Here is a 14,763-nt window from a genome sequence, read left to right as displayed (position 1 = left end):
TAGCTTTATAGATTTGACATATTATTTTCATTCAACACAAATTTTTCATCGATTGAAGTTTTCATGGACAGTGTAAAGAAATCAAAGATTAGGTTCCCCTGGGTCTCTTACAAAATGTAATAATGACGTGTTAATATATGTACCATAATTGATTCTGTAGGCGAGTGAAGTATGAACGCTTCACGAGGTGCAGGCACCGTGGCAGCCTTCTTGGGCCTGCTGGTCGTGGCGGTGCACCTCCATGGGTCGTCAGCGACTCTAGTACGCTCCATTGAGACTGTCCTCCTGGAGCTGGAGTGGCTGTTTGAGTACGAGTGTCCAGGTCGGTCAGATGCTATTCAGAAACTCAGAGAGCAGATCCATGTGTGTAGGGAGGAAATCTTATCACACAAAGGTAGGATTCATATTTCTAATAGCGAAGCCTTTGTCTTGAATAACTCCCCTCCAGTCAAAAGAGAATGTAATTTATACCATTTGATTATTATTACACCTAATGTAAACTCTTGGAAGTTGAATTAGTACCGTTTATTCGAAAAAAGGAAACACTTACAGTTATTTCAATTTTTCTTTACCTGTGTTGTCTATCCGTTGATATTAATAAAACATCAACCATTGTTGTCATTTATTTTTACGAAATGATGTAAAGATCTTTATTGACCTGACATTTCAAGCATGCCGAGCGAAATCTGCTTAAAATACCGGTAAGAGTGACGAGTAATTATAACAAGAGATGCTGAACTTTAATCCACCACGTTAGGCGTACATTGTAGGCCCTATGACAGTTTCTCAAAAGTTTGGACCTTTTCAATCAATTTCTAATGTTTTTATACTATAATCCATGATTCTTTGTCTTTCTTTAATATAGAAAATATAGTATATCATACATATCGAAACAACCCCTTAAATATCATATCATGGGGCTTGTGTTTTGCTTCCGTATCTAGGTGCGCGACCCCCTGGGGTAGGAATAGGACTAGAAGGCAATCATTATCCGCTGGTTCGAGTCAACGCTTCGTCAATTAGCCATCAGTACAACCTGGAATCTCTAGGTCTGAACTCACACCATGGCGCGTGGTGCCCTACAATTTCTGATGAGAATCAGTGGGTAAGAGCACCACTTGGTAGTCCAGCTATTCGAAGTAGATGGAACAGTTCTGATGAGGCAAAGTTTGTTGTTAGAAGTGGTGATTTGAAGCCAAGTTTATAATATACTTTTATGTTTTGGAGATAGATGGGAAGTGATAAACTGCACTGTACGTATTTAGAGCTGTGGTATATGTCATTGTCTCTACTTATGGGTTGTTGAAAACATTCGATCAATATTCACGTCAGTTTTAGAATAAAATAAAGATATGTGGCATGACGACGGTCTACGTCATAAGATTATTATTATGTATACAGACAGTATGAACAAATTTTGTCAAATTGTTCCTTGAACATGGTAGCAAGCTAGACATTCTGAATTTCTCTTGTCAGTAAACGTTTGTTTCCGGTGTATTTGTTTAATATACCTGATGGTTATACATCTTCTAATTGATCTCTGTAGATCGACATTGATTTAGGAGCAGAGATGTTCGTGACAGGTATAGCTCTGCAGGGTAATCCAGACCTTTCCTGCTGGGTGACCAAGTATCGAGTGGAGGTCAGTCCGGATGGTGTACTCTGGGGCTGTGTCCTGGATTCCTACGGTCAGATCGAGGTCAGTATGGCTGTGGATTGATGACCACTCGTTACATGCTATCTTTATACCTAGAAATTCTTAAGTGAGCAGTATATCTTACGCAGTGATGTCTCACAACAGTTTACGGCGTATAAGATTTTATTTGTTCTACTTTCGTAATGGAAAATGAAATAGGCACTTCTTGCTGCAGGGCCTATCGATGGTATAAGTAGCCTCCTGCCTACAAATAGTGACGACAATGTAGTAAATGCCACGTCCATGACATCTGAAAACGTAAGCGGTTAATGTGTTTGTTCTCTTGGTTAGATATTCTAATGTCGTGGCTGCATAGTTCCAAGAAGAATGGTGACATCAAAAATTCTTTGCCATTTGTGAAAAAAATGCATGGGCTACAGAGACGCAACTTTACAAGCCTTTTGCAAAGGCAGCTCGCAATGGACTCGCAGACAGCCGCGAGCAGTCTCTGTGGACTCGCACGTCTAGCGATCGGATCGGAGCTCGCTATGCTCGCAGCTCGCCGGTCGCCGCGCGCTGTGTGTGCGAGTCCACTGCACAGCTCTCTGTGTGCGTGTCTCAAATTATAGCGAGCTGCCTTTGCAAAAGGCTGCAACTTTACATATAGTTAAAGGAATTAAGTTATACAATGTGATGTCATGATTTTGATAAAGGGCGAGAAAAACAGAAAGACATGAAAATGTTTGAAATATTCACACTTTCAACCCCACTAAACTGGCTGATGACTTGTTTTCAAAGTACTTCAAAGGAAGCCAAGACCAGAACACCGTGTCAATCGCAGTATTTTCTCCCACACTGAACGCTCGCTACATAAGAATCGTGCCCAAGTCATGGCAACACTGCATTTGTCTTCGCACCGAGATTTACGTGGAAGAGATCTGTAAGTCGTAGCATTTTTCTCAAGTCGTATAATGTCGATTAGCATTACAAATCATCGCTTCTTCGTCTTTGACGTATCTGAATCTCTTCACTCAAAACATGTGGCCACATCAACTACGCAGTGACTTTCTTTCAAATGCATTCTTCTGAGTATAAAGAAGGAACAACCATTTCTTAAGAAAGAAAAACAAAATCGTTTTCCGTACTTGAATGGCTCATGTGAAAAAAAAATTTTTTTTTTTGGTTAATGTTTCCTCGCTTGTTAATGTTTCCTCAAATCTATACCTATCACGTTTTTGTCTTTGTCATGCTGATGTACAAGATTTGTGACTGTATAAAGAGTCAGACTTTTAAGAAACGAGTAATTGCCTTCCCCAATGAAGTGTAATCGTGTGACATAAGGACAAAAATGTATTGTTTCAAACACGCAACACTTCACACGAAGAAAAGGTTAGCCACTCAGGAGACCCTATACTGAGAACATTATTAGTGTCATCAGACATTATTATATCCTTCGTGCGTGTATAAACTCTCATAGTTTCGACTATCCTACTTTTAGTATTTCTTGATATTCCTTTTTAAGCTGTGCCTTGTAATGTTGAATCAGTCTGTAAGTTAAGCACTACTTGCTGCTTAATCTGAACAGACACGCTTTTGATGGAGGCATTGCTACGAGCATTCACACTCATCTCCACAAGCAATCACATATAAGGCATTATTAATGTTCGAATATTACATTTTTTTTTATAGTTACTTCCCCTCCCGGAGTGCCAATAGGCATTGCAAATGGAGACTTTAGTACAGAATTCATCAGTGTGTCAACCTCAGCATTTGACACCCCACTTAGCAGCATTCGTTTGAACCAGACTCTACCCGGTGGATCCTGGTGTGCTTCTCCACAAGATTTCTACCCATTCGTGCAGGTGTGTTCCAGACCTATGCAGTGAAGTCTATGAACGTTTGTATAATGATAGTTGATGGCTTGCTGGATGACAAGACAATATATCGTTTCTATAATTTATCATAATCTATGGATCTTTCCTTTCCTACAGCCTAATAACAAAGTATATCATTCACATGCTACCTCCCATTAAGTTCAATCGGCAGGAATTCAAATATATATAACATATGGATATACTATGACTTCAAATACTGTAATGCTTTGCCTTTACAAGCCTTTTGCCCTTTATGATATTCCGTAAACTTTCAAAACTCACATATTTAAATCGATAGTATTTAAATAGGTAGGACCTAATTAACCCCTTTTGAAAGCACTTGTTATTATTTCTAAACCTTCAGTTCACTTTGAATACCATTCCAAAGTTTCGATTTCATGAATGATGTTGAAAAAAATCACCTTGTGTGTTTAGCATATCGGTGGGATAACCGATCACAATATGTATTTCTTGTGACATACCTGTGATCTGTCACCTGATCGAATTCTGTTGGAGCATGGTAGATATTTAGATAGTTTCGAGGTAAGAAATAGATCGAACAATTCAGGGATGAAAAAGCTTACTTCTCCTTAGACGTTGCAGGATAATATTTAGTCAACAAGTAAAATTGTTCGTACGGTAGGATTTTGTTTGTTTATACTTAACCCAGCCTAATCAATGTTGTGGGTATAAATTAGCTTAATTTACTATGCAAATGCTATCATCTTTCATCCACTATTCTAGCCAGTACACTCCAAATGCATTAAATAATTACCCTCATACGATTCTATTTCACCAAGGCCTAAGGTCATGGTGAAATAAAACTGTTTTGGGGGTCGTGCGTAAATGAAGTATAGTGCATTGAAGATAATGAAATATTTATATTCATATGACATGTGTTATTTATTCATTACATGCTCTCCTTACTCACAGGTGGACCTCCGTTTGATCCACACCATAACAGGTGTTGTGATTCAGGGAAACGAGAGAGGGAAGGGTTACGTCACAAAGTTTGAAGTGGAAACCAGCCGAGATGCCGAGAAGTGGTCATACTTTCTGAACTCATACAGCCGCCACAAGGTTTGTATCTTTTACACCTATCTTAGCTCATTTACATTCACTTACAGTCAGTAAATAAAGCGGGAAATTGCACAAATTACTTGTATATCATTACAAATTCTAATAAAAATGACTTCATTTCGCAATCTCATAAATTTTTCGTTGTCACGGTGACTATAGCTATAGAAAAGAAACTTTGTATGGATTTTGATGCGACACCGTACTGCAACTTTCCCGAAATGGAAATGTTCAAATGTTGTCTAAAACCTATAGTACCCGCATGACACTGTAAGAAAAGATCAAATAATCTTTATCACACTCTTCAATGATTTAAGAAAACAGATTACTTGTTTAACAGCTTCTAATCTAGAAGAAAAAGAATACCAATAAAATGACCACCAGTTCCGCGCTATTGCTTTAAAAATCGCTATGCTTGAAAACCTACAGAAAGCTGTTAAAGCAAATAAATGCTCTTGGCACTCTATCTGATCTTCTATTGTGCCACAGGTTTTAGAAGGCAACCACGACGCCAGTGGCTTAGCGGTGAGTGTGTTTAACCCACACCCCACGGCTCGCTACCTCAAGATTCACATCGTGGATCATGCCAAGCGAACATGTCTGCGACTAGAGGTGTACGTTCTTGAATTGTGTACACCAGGTAAATATGCCAGTTTACTCTTTCCCTGATTCTCATTAGCAGAGAACACTATTTTAAGCTAAGCATTCGTATAATTTTCCAAATAAAATTTTAAATATTTAGATTTATAACCGTGATATGTATTACTGAGCGGAAATCGTATCTCATAGTCTGTCTCGGAGTTGGATATTGTTCACATTTAATTTCTCCCATACAATATGATGTCATTTTAATGACTAGCTTTTCTATCGTAGTTACCCTATTTGTATCAATACTTTCAGGCTCACATTTGAAACATATCAGTTAGAAGCATTTTCATGACAGGGTGCTTACTCATTTCCTTTTGAGAACAAAAACATAAAATCAGCACTCAAAGCACATCTTCGCGCCAGACTACACAGATTGTAGATTTTAATAATACAATTGAAGGAATCCACAAGTCATCGAGGTCATATGGATTTATTTTTTATTTTTTTGTACGTGTCAGGCAACCTTCCAGATGGAATCCCAGCGTTAGGAAGTAAGACAGTATCTGTCGCTGCTATAACGGCATCGTCGTCCATTTCGCAAAACCCCACGAGTCGTGTGCCCCTCAACACTCTACCTGAGCCCCCCAAGGTCGGGGGAAGTTGGTGTGCTGCTCAGGAGAGGGTAGGAGAATGGATTCGGATGGATCTTGGTCATGACCGAAGTATCACCGGAGTTGTCATCCAGGGAGATCCGGCCAGGGATTTCTGGGTTTCCTACTACACTGTAGAATTCAGCCATGACCAATATATCAGCTGGTTCTACGGCTGGGATCCAGAAGAACCACACGTGAGTCTACTTCTCTTTCCCAGCTTCTGTCCCATTGTGAAGGCGGTTCCAGCTACTGATTTTTAACTAATGCGTGGTCATCTGTAAGACTTAAATAAAACTCAATACCGTTTTTAATTTGCTCGCATCTTTAATTAACTAAAAACATATATGTCAAAATATATTGTACATTTGTTGTCAACGTTTTTGGGAACTATAAGCCCTCACAATTGAAAAGGCATTGTTGCAATGCAGCGTCATCTGTGCAAAAAGGTCACAAGAGACAATACTTAGGAGAGACTTAAAAAGTTATTGCATCATTGCCTCTCCTGATTCCTATCATATGTGTGACGTCATGTTAAAAATTGCACCATGATTAATTTGATTTTACAATGCGGGTTGTAGTAGTCTGACTTTGATTTTGTGTTTTGATTTCCTCTGTTTGCAATGACCCAGTGGTAAAGTTGCAACTTACAGTTATCTACGGAGAGTTATAAAACAAAACAAAAAACACCTATTGGATATTAATTATCCCAAGTGATCTACCAACGCTAGCATGTCCATGCATCAATATTTTTTCATACTATAATGGACTCCTATAAGATTTGCGTGAAACAAAATTGCGAAAGAAATATCTGTGTAATAACATATCATTATGGCATGATGGGAACATTGCGGATGTAGGTTATACGCCAAGTGAGAAGGTAAAAAGATCCTTTGTTTCATCTTAGCACTTTCAATTTTGTCTTCTTCCTCTTTTGCTCCGTGTGTAACTGCACGATATCAGTCTTAATGCTTCTGTAACTAATATTCTCCTATTTTTTACGTAGGTTTTCAAAGGGAGTGGCAGTAGAAATGGCTATGCCGTTTCAATCTTTGATCATAGCGTCTATGCCAGATACATCACCCTACATCCGAAGAATTGGAGACTTTGTATATGTCTACGTTTCGAAGTGTATATTCTTCCTGAAGGTAAGCCAGTAGTAGTTGGTATCAAAGTAAAATACACTCATTTCAACCACTCTATACGTCGGATTGTTAGGATTGGCAGAGAAACGTTATCGTAGACAACATGACTTCATCTCACGGCCTAGTGTAGAACGTAGAATCTCTTCTTATTCCAAACAGCGTCGAGTTTTCTTGACACACATTAAATAAATAGAGAGAACACATGTGATTCACTTTTGAAACCAATTTATAGTGGCAATAATATTCTCGTTTTCAGCACTGACACTGATTTCAGCAGCATTGTCTCTGGCTCATAGGGAATACTTTTGCAATTATTTGTTGTATACGAGTCGAGTCACGTGAAACACATCAGTGAAAGTTTGTGGAAATCGGACAAAACGTTCGAAAGTTATTAATTTAAAAAAAAAAAAGATCTTAGTACCATCGCTGAATGAGAAGAATACAAGAGTTTGTGACGTCACTGCAGGACAATGCTATAAAGAAAATGTAAAACGGAATCAACATTTCTGGTAAAATGAAAGAGCACTAGTCTTCTCTATCAGAAAGGAGGGGGGATAGTATATTACCCGTAAAATGTGTCAGTAACAGGTAAAGGGCATGTCACAGTGTGGTCTGCATAAAAATTATCTCAGCTCTAAAGGTAGGTTGAAAAAAACAACAACATGTAAGTATTGCAGCTGTTTAGAAATTCAAAGATATAATTGTCAGAAGGCTTAACGTTTTAAAGATATGTATATACATATATAATTATATATATATATATTAAACAAAATGATTACCAAAAGGGTGAGAAGTATTCTTTTAAGACTGACAACGTTATGAAAATTAAATTCATCAAAATTATGATGTACATATGCAACTCATGAATTGCTTGATTTACTTGATTTACTGAAAAATCTACAGAAAAAAACACAATGTATATTAGCAGTAAAGTATAATGAAAATTGTTATCTTCATTTTCTTTTCTTTTTTAACGGCATTGGAATCGTTTCCAGTTGAACCAACTCTACCACCTACACCCGAACCAGGTAGGCCTACGTCATAAATTACTGTAATAGAAATGAAACAGTAATTGAAATAAAGTAAAAATAAAAGGCAAGTTATGTAATATGGTGACTTTCCGATTTCTTCTGTACTCAGTTGTTCAAATAAGAAAAAAAAAATCATAATCAATAATTTGTTTTGAGAAGTTCGCGCCACCCCTGGCTGCCCTCTCTTTCTGCTCTTCATTTTGTTGTCGCTCTTGCTGTATTTCATCGCGCCTGTCTTCATTTGACCCTGCCACATGTCAGTATGTATGTCATAGATCCTTCTGGACATTTTTTGGAATAAGAATTCAATTCCGACCTTCATATTTTGTGGAAAGATGTTTTACCCTTGCTACACTGCAATGCATTGGCACTGTACTCCATGTTTTCTCAGCATTAGAGCCTGCTCACTCAACCTTCCCTGAGATACAAAAGGCCTTGGACAATAATCCTCCCAGATGTTTAAGGTCATCCGACAGCAGATTGCTTGTTGTTCCAAAAACAAAGAAATCATGGGAAGATCGGTCATTTGCACATGCTGTCCTTGCCTGTGGAATCAGTTGCCTCAAGTTATCCGTTACATTTCGAATATTGACTCCTTTAAAGTTGCCCTCAAGGCTCATTTGTTCGTAACCGTTTTCCAGTAGAATTGTATATTGTGATTTTTTTTTTTTATCATTATTGTGTCATTCATTTTCATGTGCATGTTTGTGTAATAATTTTTGTACTTCATAACTCACTTTTTCTACTGCGCCTTGAGCATGTTAGTCATGTGGAATTGGCGCATTATAAGTACCCTGTACTATTATTATTTATTATTATCAAGTTAATTTCAGATATCGTATCTTTCCACGTATCTCTCCTATAGTGTAACGACATTAGACGAATATGAGCAAATCTCAATTACATAACCGAAAGACATCATAATGATATTCTACTTGGATTCTTTCATTTATTTCCATTAACAAGCGTTAACAATAACGATTATCGCAGCTCTAAACGTACGCTAATAAATGTTAGTACTACATCTGCAAGAAATTCTAAGATTAGTTTGTCAGAGGGCTTAACAGTTAAGTTTTTTTAATAAAAACAAAATGTGTGAAATTAAAACAAAATGTGTGAAAAGTGTTTCTTTTTCAAAATTGACAAGATGAAAATTAAATTCATCAAAATTAGATATTTTCAGCTCATGCCTTATTTATGAAAAGGTATTATAATGTAAATAGCACCCAATAAGGGAAAAGGACAGTCACACGAAAAACGAGCAGATAACATCTACCTCTGCATGCAAATAGGCCTACACATTACGCCAGTCTTGATCTTGATTACCTCAATCTGCGAACCTGGGTTACATAAGTGAGGACGAAAGCAATGTATGGAAATCTTTGAAGCATACAATTAATGTTGGATAACTTCAGCACTGAACAAAAACAAAAGGTCCATACAGAAAATGAAAATGCAAAGGCCGCCAAATATGACAAGTTGAAACAATATCCGTTTTTGGGTTATTCGCGGAAGTCAATAGCTATATTCTTGTTCCAAGAATGACGCCAATTTGTTGACAGAAAAAAAAGATCATGAAAAAGAAAGATACAACAGGTTTTTTTTTTCCAAACCATTCCTTTAGCTTTATGTCTCGAATACTTTACTGCCAGACCTGATGGAAAGAGTGATTCCTTAGCTATGATAAGTACTGAAAGTATTCAAGTGCAAACACAGCATCTAGAAAAAGAACACCATGTATATTAGCAGTAAAGTTTTCGTTTAACAAAAAACGACAGGAATGATAAAATAGATATGAGTAATATGAGTTGATAACCAAAATTGTTGTCTTGATTTTCTCTTCCTACGTATTTGGAATCGTTTCCAGTTGAATCAACTCTACCACCTACGCCCGAACCAGGTACGTCATTTTTGTGATAATAGAAATGATACAGTGATTCGAATAAAGTACAGATAAAGGCCAAGTTGTATGACATGGTGACTTTCCGATTTGTTCTCAATTTTTTCTAAGTTGTTAAGATTTAATTTCATTTTTTTTTCTCTAGAACACGTACATCTCCACGTATCTCTCCCGGTGTAACGAGAGTAGACGAATGTGAGCAAATCTAAATTACATAGCGTATGACGATCCAACAAATGATGTCCAGCTAGGAATCCAGCCCGTCACAACTTTGACGTAGCAATGTCCATTTACATAAAAATCTCCAATGTAGGGAAATCAGTTCTCTGCAGGCAAAATGTCTCCCAGGCCTTATCTCCACAAATATAGCTAGTCAGTATATAGGTAACACAGGACTGACGATCGATACATGTATAACAAGTCGCTTCAGAGCCAGAAGTGACGTAACTCTCAGAGCAGAGGTGTTGGGTACTCTCATATTTCTAAACAGAATTTCTGTGGCTCATAATATCGGTCCATGCACCCCTTCTGGAATGATCTTTAATTTGCTCCAACCTGGGGCTACATACTTCTCCCTACTTGCACATACTTGCAAGTTCAAGATCGTTCCAGAAACTCACTGCCTAACTATGCGCATAACATCCTACCTATAAAAGTAACTACCAATCACACTGGGATGCACGCCACGAGACCGATACCCACGAGTCATACAGCCCACTAGTTATACAGCTCACAAGTCATACAGCCCATGAGTTATACAGCTCACGAGTCATACAGCCCATTAGTTCGACACTAAGCTAACAAGGCCCACGACATTAAGCCCCATGTTGTATCTGTCGAACTCGTTGGCTGTTTTTACCTAGTATCGAACTCATGGGCTGTATGACTCGTGAGCTGTATGACTCATGGACCTGTTTCCAATGTCGAACTCGTGGGCTGCATGACTCGTGAGTGTCAGTCTAGTGGGATGACCCCATCACATTGGGCTACAAGGACAGTGTAAGGATTGCATCAAGTCATTCTTAAAAATAACTACCAATCACAGTGATTTTAAGATTTGTGTTTCCTTTGGAGGACCGTCAGACTAATGCCAAAACTCCCATTTCCTTATATTTATTCCTCCTCCTCCATTATCACTTCCTGCACATGGTTACAGCAAGTTGGTAAAACAAACAAACAAACAAGCATGTCAATGTGGAGTTTTCCACGCTTGCGTCCACATAATACCATTATGGCTGTGTGAGGGAAATAATAACAAAAACGCACATGGACCTTCCTTTCTGAATATTTTTCCACCATATCACTGCAATTGTGACAAGTTTTTTGTAAAAAAAAAAAAAAGAAGAAAAAAAGAAAATGTGGTTTTAGGTGAACCGCATGAGATTCATGCATCTTAGCAGGGTATACCCCTATTGGTTCCTGATCAGATTTGGGGATCTTACGATGATTTCTGTCGCAAGGAGGCTCTGCTAGCACAAAAGCGAGCACATGAATCAACCATTTTTACAATTGTTCTGCATTAAGTAATCCTTCTACAATTTGACAGAGTTTCGTAAAAATGACATGGGTTTTGAAAGTACAGCATGACATTCATGAACCCCACCTAATCAGGGCACCCACGATATGATTATAACCAGATTTTGGGGTCCTAGGATGATTTCTATCATATGGGGGTGCTCCCGGCACAAAAAATAGCACATGAACCCCCCCCCTTTTTTTTTTATTGTTTTTTTCTGGAATTAGTAAACCTTCTTCTACAATTTGGACAACTTTCGTGAAAATAACATGGGTTTTAATTGTACAGCATAAGTTTTATGAACCCACCCTGTCAGAGCATCCCTGCATAGGTTCCTTACCAGATTTTGGGACTTACGATGATATGTCTAATGGGGGCGCTGCTAGTACAAAAACAAGCATCTGAACCACTACTTTTTATTGTTTTTCTGGAATTAGTAAACCCTCTTCTACAATTTGGTCAAGTTTCGTGTAAATGACATGGGTTTTGAATGTACAGCATAAATTTTATGAACCTTGTCCTTTAGCTCACCCCTAACAGAAAACGTCATTGAAAAAGATTTCGGTGTTTTCTGCCGCGTGAGGCCGCTGCTTGCTCAGGAATGAGAGTGTAAACCCTAACTTTAAAACATTTTCCTCGTTTTGGGTACCTTTTTCTGCGATTCTTGCAAATTTGGAGAAAATATCGTGGATTTTGAAAGAATTATGGGGATTTAAGTTTGTCATTTTGTTGCCAATCATGCATGGTCTTGATCCTGTATGCGTTATAATTTGGGTACAGGACGTCAGATTATTCTTCAAAGTCCCGTAGAAGAAAAACAAGCACACGAACCTGTGTTTTTATTTACATATTTGGGCTTCGGATGGGTCAAAGTTACGGTACGGAAACTTTGGAGAAAATGACATGGACTTCACTTTAACTGAGAAACGTCCTTAAAGGCACATGAGAGGAGAAAAAAAAATCTCTTTGGGAAGAGCAAGATCATTGGTGGAAAGTAGCTGCTTGGCGGAGGTCTGCGCTCTCAGAGTGCTTTTCTAGTTGATTTCAGTTCAGTGTTCAGTGTACCTGTAGTACTTAATATACAGTCAAACCTGTCTATATTGGCCACCAATGGGAAACAAAAAAAGTTGCTCCATAGACAGGTGACCGCTAAGGCAGGTTTGACTGTATATAACACAGGACATTTTTTTTTTTCGAAGGTTTGTATTAGACCCAGTGGGACTGGTGAAGTCACTTATTCGACTCATACAATTTTGCGTCTGATCACACATTGTAAAAACATTTCCAAACTTCGAAATCAACTTTATATTGGTCCGATGTCAATATTTCAACTGTTCCTTTTCTTTCGATGATATAGGTTTTTTCCGGTCAATTTCATACTTTTGTCATTCAAGGATTCAATTCCACTCATTCCACGCTCGCAGCACTGAATCAGCAACCAAATTCAAAATCAAGTCATTCAAATTCACCATCAGAGCATTCAGAATCGCTATCGGAGCATTCAAATTCACTATCGGGCATTCAAATCTAAGAGAGGAGCACGCGTTTCAGCAATGAGCATTCGATTTCACGTCAAGCTGGCGACGGAATCTCGTCGGTCATTCAAATTTGTGAACAGACAACCATGTTCCAAATAACTACATTCAATTTAAAAGAAATCCTGAATTTACTTAGTTTGGGGCCTTTTTTATGATGAAGATTATTTATTTTGCAGTAGACATTGGTAGAGGTCCACCTGTTCATCAAAGAATTTGCACTCGGGCTGTACGAAGAAAAGGAAAATACAGGCACGTATTATGTCCCTCGGACAGGACATAGAATGGAGATGCCATGTGTGAGAGAGTAAAAGATCCTACATTATTTATTCGTCTCAAAGAGCAGGATGTTTAACCTGGTGAAATGGTCCCACCTTATACATCCAGCTAGACCCCATGGAAGGCCAGCTATTGCAGCTGAATATGGGCAATCCAGCCGTCTTCTTAGATGGAAGATCAAACACACACACACAAAAAAAATAGGGACTGTATAGCCTACAGCCGAGCACAATACGGAATGTTGGTTGACACCTTGAAAAGAATAACTCCACTACATTGAAAGTGATAATATGAACATTATATCGTCTTGTTTGGTGTTTATTGCTGTATGATTGATTTACTTTTGCGGTGTGCGGGACTATGTGAGATCACTGTGTGTCAGTTTGTCTTTAAATTGAGCCATTGCGATTATGTGGCTAGTGTTTGGGCGTTGTAAGCATGCAGTATCATCGATTGTCGTTGTGTTGTTTGGGTGCACTGCTGATTGGACCTTACAATCTAAATTTATTGAGATGAAAAACAAAGAATACATGAATGCAAGCATTCATGTATTCCTAACGAATACCCTTTCTCCTTTCTTAAAAAAAGTCTACTCCATTTTCCTTGTTAAATTGATTGCACGAAATAGGAACTTGATCGCCTGAAAATGAAACTGAATGCTCCAAACAAGCTCATCAGGACTATCATATGACTATCGCGTGAATTTGAATGCAGGAGTATAGGAAATGCAATGCTCGTATTTGGAAATTGAATGCCCAAGCGTGGATTTAATTTGACGAAAACGAAATGCATAAAATTGATTGTTCGGATTCTGAATTTGCCTACCCAAATATTTTCGCATGAGTGCGCTTTATGAATTTGAATGCATAATTAATGAATTTGAGTGACAAAATTATGAAACTGACCGGGAAACCCTACACTATATCCATGATATCTGTAAGGCTACGGTCACAACCCCCAAAATCAGCCTGCTCGGCGACCGGTCGGCGAGTTTTTAGCCAAAACCGGTGGGACAACGACCGGTGACCGACCAGTGACCGACCAGGCGCCGCTGATTTTTAGGGCATCGGTCGGTCGCCGCTGAAGTTTTAACGCGGAGTTAAAATTTCAGCGGCCACCGACCAGTTTTCACTCGCTTCCCAAGATACGCTCGGTGTAGGAGCAGGAACCGCCAAGGCACTGACCTAATCGAGCGGTCGCTGTCGAGCGATTTAGGGAACAAAAATAATATGGGAACAAAAATGACAACAGCACAGAAGAAAACCAAGAGAATAGATCGAGCGGTCGCCGTCGAGCGATTTATGGACTAAAAATGTTAATATAAAAATGACAGAGGCACTGAAGGAAATCAGGGCCTAGATGGAGAAGATAATCTAGCGCAATGTGAAAGAAGCAGGGGGAGGGATAAGAGGCAAGGAAACCCCACCAACATCTCACCATCTCAACATCTCGGCAACCAACATGAGGGACATTGAAGTCAGAGGCAACCACTTTGGGGCAAAAGAGATGAAAGCTAAAAGTTAGTGTCGATA

Source organism: Diadema setosum, chromosome 20 (assembly GCF_964275005.1).
Source record: "Diadema setosum chromosome 20, eeDiaSeto1, whole genome shotgun sequence".
In the NCBI taxonomy this organism is placed as follows: domain Eukaryota; kingdom Metazoa; phylum Echinodermata; class Echinoidea; order Diadematoida; family Diadematidae; genus Diadema; species Diadema setosum.
Note: the sequence above shows the minus strand (reverse complement) of the source record.